This window comes from Xyrauchen texanus, chromosome 35, assembly GCF_025860055.1.
Source record: "Xyrauchen texanus isolate HMW12.3.18 chromosome 35, RBS_HiC_50CHRs, whole genome shotgun sequence".
NCBI lineage: Eukaryota > Metazoa > Chordata > Actinopteri > Cypriniformes > Catostomidae > Xyrauchen > Xyrauchen texanus.
In genome coordinates this window covers 16,099,066-16,105,900 of record NC_068310.1, presented here as the reverse complement: position 1 = coordinate 16,105,900, position 6,835 = coordinate 16,099,066, and the positions used below count along the sequence as shown (strand labels likewise).

General features: G+C 36.4%; 1 long non-coding RNA gene across 1 annotated transcript; it reads left to right on the top strand.

The window, feature by feature from the left end:
• Positions 1 to 548: 548 nt before the first annotated feature.
• On the top strand, positions 549 to 1,498 carry LOC127628419 (uncharacterized). The gene is made up of 3 exons (XR_007968663.1): positions 549 to 636; positions 770 to 942; positions 1,068 to 1,498. It is a non-coding gene; the product is annotated as an uncharacterized LOC127628419 (long non-coding RNA).
• Positions 1,499 to 6,835: the final 5,337 nt, after the last annotated feature.

Here is a 6,835-nt window from a genome sequence, read left to right as displayed (position 1 = left end):
ATGTGTGTCATGTCAGACTGCCAAAGCATCAATTAAAGAGGGAGTACAATTTACACCTATACATGTACACTGTTTCTCTCTGTTTCTTTCTTTCTGTCTGCACCACCACCAATTGACATTCATAATGCTCTAATAAATTATAAATACATTTCATATTCCTTTCAAGGTTACACAGCCCTTTAAACTTTTGGGTATGGATCTGATTGGGAAACTCTCACTCACAGACAGTGGCCATCAGTACATATGTGTAATGATTGATTACTTGACCAAATGGCCACAGGCATATCCACTTCAATCTAAGTCGGCAGAGGAGGTCACAAACTGCATTATTAATTTTTTTTTATCAGTTTGAGGCACCAAAACGTATACTCACAGATCAAGGGAGGGAGTTTGTTAATCAGGTAAGTTGAAATTGTACACTGCTCTACAATAACAGCCTATAAAAGTGGTAAATGCAACTACAAATTGTTTTTCATTTTTAAATAATTGTACCAGAATTAATCATACAATTTTGTTTTGTAATGACAGATCAACAAAAATGTTTTTCAGAATTCTCAGAATCAAAAGGAGTTTGTGTTCACCTTATCATCCGCAGACAAATGGTCTTGTTGAAAGAATGAATGGGACAATACAGAGGTACTGTACTGTAATTATACATCCGATTTTATACATCGGTACTTTGCTGTATTGGCATTTGAACCAAAATGAAACTAATGTTATATTTACACTATGGATGTAAAATCATTGTAATGTATTAAAAATGTTATAGGGCTCTCTGCAAATTATTTTAAAAAAAAACCCAAAGAAATGGGATAAACATCTTGATGCTGTCATGTTCGGACTGGGGACCAAAAAACAGATGACCACAAAGTTTTCCCCCATTTTACATGATGTTTGGTCAGTGAGGCATGATACCCATCTGAGGTCCCTGAATATTAAAGGGTGGGCATGCATTGTCTTTTGTTGTTTTGTTTCTTTGTCTTGCATTCAGTGTGAAATTATCAACATGAACTTGAGATGCAGATATTTAAAATTAGAAATCAAGTAAATAAATTGTATTTTTTCAGATCGACAACACTGTTGAAGCTGTCATGGGGATTGAAGAAATGACTGAGAGTGTCCTAAAACTTGATGAAGTTATTCAAACTACCCTGACCCACACTGCTCAGGTCCAGAAACAAATGAACAAAAAAGACAAAAAATCACAAAAAAATTAAATTCTCTGTGGGTGACAGGGTGTGGAGGTTGAATGTTCGGAGCCAGCAGAGAAAAGGAGGAAAACTGGATCCAGATTTTCTAGGCCCTTACACTGTTAAAACCATAGAAGGAAATAGTTCTGATCTGGCAGATGAGAGAGGGGTAATTTAAAAAAAAAAATATTGACCACATGAGGCTGTATATTGAGGAGACTCCACGCATTCCTCACAAGATTGTATCTGGGATGTCCACAGCAACACCTGTATCACAAAACATCTCTCCTGCATCACCTGCAAATGTGTTATCACCCACCACCTCAGCATCATCAGTGCCATCACCCACCACCTCAGCATCATCAGTGCCATCACCCACCACCACAGCATCATCAGTGCCATCACCCACCACCACAGCATTATCAGTGCCAACACCCACCACCACAGCATCATCAGTGCCATCACCCACCACCACAGCATCATCAGTGCCATCATCCACCACCACAGCATCATCAGTGCCATCACCCACCACCACAGCATTATCAGTGCCAACACCCACCACCACAGCATTATCAGTGCCATCACCCACCACCACAGCATTATCAGTGCCATCACCCACCACCTCTGACATGGCTGCAATATCTTTCACCACTGCTGCATCTGTGTCATCCCCTACCGCCTCTGTAGCATCTGCAACACCTGTAAATTCAGTTGCAACCTTGCCATCACCCACCATCTCTGCCACAGCACAATCACCTATAACCTTAGCAAAATCTGTGCTTTCTCACTTCAGCTTAACAGCAGTTGTGGTATCAACCACCACCACCACCACCACCACAGCAACAGCAGTACAGGACAACCTCAACAGCAGTACCTCAGCAACAGTATTAACAGTTGTTAACCAATGTAAGTTAGAAATCTTATTTGGTCACATATGCTGACTGATAGTGCTTTAAAATGTTTATTTTTGACATCCATCATTACAGGTATCCAAGAGGCTTGGTCAGGAAAAAATGTATATGTGTTGCTGTCCAGAATTGGACCATACAAAATCTTCTTTGCAGACATTAATATAACTGATCCAAATAATGAGCTTGAAAGTTTAAAAGTTTTTTTAAATGTCAGTGATTTAAATCATAGACAAGGATCATCATAGTATCAAATGTTGACTTTAACTGTTAATCCCTCATTGTCTTGCTTAAGGTCATAAATGCATACATGTCTCTTCTTGTAAAGAGATTCAATGCACATTCAGAAGTACAAGCATTCCAATTTGACACATTTGAAATGACAAAAATCTGGAATGGAAAAAGATCAAAACTAAAGGCTAGTTTATTCAGGTTAATGTATGTTGCAATTTTGAAATGTAGTACAGAAATGTTATAATACTTTTTCTGAATTTCAGGTTGATCCCACAATGTACAAATATCTCATTGGCATTGTGAATGACCATCACCACTGGATAGTTGTGGTAAAAAAAAAAACATTTGACTTTACATGTAAATAAGACACTTGCAGATATTGAATTATTAATAAGATTATATAACCTTTTATAGTTTTTCTAAAACCAAGTGATGTACATTGAATTACTTTAAATTTGAATTTACTTTGAATGAATATAATTATTTTCTTTAACATAATAAAAGAATAAAGTATCCTTATCTCCTAAATTTTCGTTTCTACATTTAAAAGATTATGCTGCCATCCCAAAGGAGGGCTTTGTTCCTTGATCCCATGGGAGAAATTTCTTCCAATCTAAAAAGGTGTCAGGATGTAACAAGGTACCAGAAGTTGTTAGACTACAAAATGTGCTTTTAATGTGCTAAATTGATTTAAAATAAATAAATAAGTTGTGTTTCAATGACAGAATAATGATGATTTTTATTTGTTAAGGGCTTTTTTGCGACACAAGGGATGCCATGTGTCAAGGTGGTCTTGCCGTACGCTGCCTCACCCAAAGCAAAAAGATGGCACATCATGTGGTGTCTTTGCTTTTGAAAGTAAGTGATGTAAAATATATTTTTTATGCTATCCTCCTAAACTGACAATGTCCTCAAGCATGATCTTGGAAAACACAATGAAGACGATTTATGGAACATATGGTTGATGTGTAACTTATGTTTGATTTCTCTATATTATAAAATTTATTTATTGCTTCTTTTATTGCTTTGCTCTTTTTCAGTTTGCAGAATGTGTACTCCGAGAGGAGCCAATTGTTTTTCTTAATACAGCAGAGGAATTCTTCTCTTCTACAAAACAGTGGTATGTTTCATGTAATGTATTTACATAATATTTGTTATTACACTTTGATTTTCAAGTCTGCATAGGATTCTTTAGAAACATAACTTGCTAATTTTAATTTTAAAAGGATGCAAAATTGAAATTCTAAATTTTCTTTAGATGACCTGAGCCAGCTGTGCCATGCCTGTGGAGAAGAAAGTGGAGATTACAGGTGAAACTCGAAAAATTAGAATATCGTGCAAAAGTTCATTAATTTCAGTAATTCAACTTAAAAGGTGAAACTAATATATTATATAGACTCATTACAAGCAAAGTAAGATATTTCAAGCCTTTATTTGATATATTTTTGATGATTATGGCTTACAGCTTATGAAAACCCCAAATTCAGAATCTCAGAAAATTAGAATATTGTGAAAAGGTTCAGTATTGTAGGCTCAAAGTGTCACACTCTAATCAGCTAAACACCTGCAAAGGGTTCCTGAGCCTTTAAATGGTCTCTCAGTCTGGTTCAGTTGAATTCACAATCATGGGGAAGACTGCTGACCTGACAGTTGTGCAGAAAACCATCATTGACACCCTCCACAAGGAGGGAAAGCCTCAAAAGGTAATTGCAAAAGAAGTTGGAAGTTCTCAAAGTGCTGTATCAAAGCACATTAATAGAAAGTTAAGTGGAAGGGAAAAGTGTGGAAGAAAAAGGTGCATAAGCTGCAGGGATGACCGTGAGCCTGGAGAGGATTGTCAGGAAAAGGCCATTCAAATGTGTGGGGAGCTTCACAAGGAGTGGACTGAGGCTGGAGTTACTGCATCAAGAGCCACCACACACAGACGGGTCCTGGACATGGGCTTCAAATGTCAAACGTCTTACCTGGGCTAAAGAAAAAAGAACTGGTCTGTTGCTCAGTGGTCCAAAGTCCTCTTTTCTGATGAGAGCAAATTTTGCATCTCATTTGGAAACCAAGGTCCCAGAGTCTGGAGGAAGAATGGAGAGGCACACAATCCAAGATGCTTGAAGTCCAGTGTGAAGTTTCCACAGTCTGTGTTGGTTTGGGGAGCCATGTCATCGGCTGGTGTTGGTCCACTGTGCTTTATTATGTTTCCAGAGTCAACGCAGCCGTCTACCGGGACATTTTAGAGCACTTCATGCTTCCTTCAGCAGACAAGCTTTATGGAGATGCTGACTTCATTTTCCAGCAGGACTTGGCACCTGCCCACACTGCCAAAAGTACCAAAACCTGGTTCAATGACCATGGTATTACTGTGCTTGATTGGCCAGCAAACTCGCTTGACCTGAACCCCATAGAGAATCTATGGGGCATTGCCAAGAGAAAGATGAGAGACATGAGACCAAACAATGCAGAAGAGCTTAAGGCCGCTATTGAAGCATCTTGGTCTTCCATAACACCTCAGCAGTGCCACAGGCTGATAGCATCCATGCCACGCCGCATTGAGGCAGTAATTAATGCAAAAGGGGCCCAAACCAAGTACTAAGTACATATGCATGATTATACTTTTCAGAGGGCCGACATTTCTGTATTTAAAATCCTTTTTTTATTGATTTCATGTAATATTCTAATTTTCTGAGATTCTGAATTTGGGGTTTTCATAAGCTGTAAGCCATAATCATCAAAATTATATCAAATAAAGGCTTGAAATATCTTACTTTGCTTGTAATGAGTCTATATAATATATTAGTTTCACCTTTTAAGTTGAATTACTGAAATGAATGAACTTTTGCACGATATTCTAATTTTTCGAGTTTCACCTGTATAACTGGGTAAGTAGTTACAAACTGTTCAGTGTTTATCTTTAGGTCTCAATCACTGAAGGTGTGGTGGTCACTTATTTTTGCTGGTATTATAATTTATAAAGTATTATTGTTATTATTAGGGTTTATTATTTTATTTTTATTTTCATAGTTTTGGGTGCTTAGCATGCTTAAAGAATTAAGAAAGTTGGAACACATATCTAGTTAACACATTGGGGGTGGGGGGATTTTCAGTGCCACCTTTTAACTAAAGTAGTGGGGTCAGTTTCACTTACTTGGTACATAGATTGTTCTCATCAAGCTGGACAACATTCAACAGGATTCATGTGACTGGCAACACATTTTGGCAACATTATGCCAAGACATTGTAGATGCGATGGCAAGGCAAAATACCTTAATAGCTTAGAATATATATATATATATATATATATATATATATATATATATATATATATATATATATATATACATACATACATACATATACATACATACATACATATAAGCATCCCAGGGTGATACCGCAATAAGTTGTTTGAGAAAATGTCAAGAGTACATTTCTGCAAATTCTAGGCAAAGGGTGGCCACTTTGAAGATGCTAAAATATAACACCGCTTTTATTTAGTTTGGATTTTGTTTAGTCACAACATAATTACCATAGTTCTATTTATGTTATTCCATAGTTTTGATGACTTACTATTATTCTAAAATGTGAAAAATTATAATAAAAATGAGTGTTTCAAAACTTAAAAAAGAACCCATGGTGCTTGGGACCATCACAGCTATATTTCAGTATTGTTCACTCATTTCATCTAGAGCAATTTTACCAACTCTGTCCTTTTTATTGCTGAAAGATAATAAGTTCTTGCTTAATTTTAGATTGCCTGTGACCCATGCAACTGTTGGTACCACCAATCATGCGTCGAGGGGAAATCAAATGTGCATTTTCTGTGTCCTGCCTGTTAAAATTCTGATGACATGAAGAACACATACAAAGAGGCTTGTGTAAATGACATAAAAAAAGAAAAAGAAAACAGAAAGAAATACTTTTTTTTGGTTTTTTCTTGTTAATTTAATACCCTTGTTTTTTTTAATATTTATTTAATAAGTTACATTGTTCAAACACTGGCTGCTAATTGGATATTTGTACATATTTTGTTTCTTCTGATGTTTATTTAATTGGAATGCTTGGGTAGAAAATACCCTCTACAGTGCCATTGGCTAAATTTGTTTGTTTGTATTTCTCTCTATCTCTCTCTCTCTCTCTCTCTCTCTCTCTCTCTCACTCTCCCTCTCTCTCTTCAATATATTTATATATATATATATATATTTATAATATGCTATTGTTAATAAAAGCATTCTACGTGTTGATAAGTATTCTGTTTCTCCTGAAAGTGGGATAATGTTAAATGTTTGGGCATAAAATAAGTGTTTAAGTTAATAGAATCCAGTGTGTTATGAGACATAGAGTGCTTCTTGTGTCAATGCACTGTACCAATTTGTATGGCTTTTTGAGCATCCATGCAGAATAATGAGGGAGGTAGAATCCAGGCAGAGGTGTAAAAATTGCCCTGCCTAAATAATACCCCCCTGAATTAAATAGGTGTTTAAGTCAATAGAATCAAAAGTGTTCTGAGAC